We start from the raw sequence: 910 nt of genomic DNA, 5'->3' as shown, positions 1-910 counted from the left end.
CATGTAATTCACCTCTGCTATTGCAGGGTTCTCAGGATCATAAGCTTCTTCTTCAGAAGATGCCTCTTGAGTACTGTTGGATGCAACTTGCAATCCATTCAGACTCTGAGAAATCATATTGACTTGCTAAGTCAATATTTTATTCTGAGCCAATATGGCATTCAGAGTATCAATTTCAAGAACTCCCTTCCTCTGAGGCATCCCATTACTCACAGGATTCCTTTCAGAAGTGTACATGAACTGGTTATTTGCAACCATGTCAATGAGTTCCTGAGCTTCTGCAGGCATTTTCTTTAGGTGAATGGATCCACTTGCAGAATAGTCCAATGACATCTTTGATAATTCAGACAGACCATCATAGAATATATCCAGGATGGTCCATTCTGAAAGCATGTCAAAAGGACACTTTTTGGTCAGTTGCTTGTATCTCTCCCAAGCTTCATAGAAGGATTCACCTTCTTTCTATTTGAAGGTTTGAACATCCACTCTAAGCTTGCTAAGCTTTTGAGGAGGAAAGAACTTGGCTAAGAAAGCCGTGACCAGCTTATCCCAAGAGTTCAGGCTATTCTTAGGTTGAGAGTCCAACCATATTCTAGCTCTGTCTCTTACAGCAAACAGGAAAAGTATAAGCCTGTAGACCTCGGGATCAACCCCATTGGTCTTAACAGTATCACAGATCTGCAAGAATTCAGTTAAGAACTGAAAAGGATCTTCTGATGGAAGTCCATGAAACTTGCAATTCTGTTGCATCAGAGAAACTAATTGAGGCTTTAGCTCAAAATTGTTTGCTCCAATGGCAGGGATTGAGATGCTTCTTCCATATAAATTGGAATTTGGTGCAGTAAAGTCACCAAGCATCTTCCTTTCATTGTTGTTGGGTTCGGCCATTACTTCTTTTTCAAGATTCTCT

General features: G+C 40.3%; 1 non-coding gene across 1 annotated transcript; it reads left to right on the top strand.

The window, feature by feature from the left end:
* The first annotated feature begins 387 nt into the window (after positions 1-387).
* LOC112724288 (small nucleolar RNA R71) lies at positions 388-495 on the top strand. The gene has a single exon (XR_003163458.1). It is a non-coding gene; the product is annotated as a small nucleolar RNA R71 (small nucleolar RNA).
* Positions 496-910: the final 415 nt, after the last annotated feature.

Source organism: Arachis hypogaea, chromosome 11, assembly GCF_003086295.3.
Source record: "Arachis hypogaea cultivar Tifrunner chromosome 11, arahy.Tifrunner.gnm2.J5K5, whole genome shotgun sequence".
Lineage (NCBI taxonomy): Eukaryota > Viridiplantae > Streptophyta > Magnoliopsida > Fabales > Fabaceae > Arachis > Arachis hypogaea.
The sequence above is the reverse complement of the archived record's forward strand: the minus strand, read 5'-3'. Positions and strand labels throughout refer to the sequence as shown.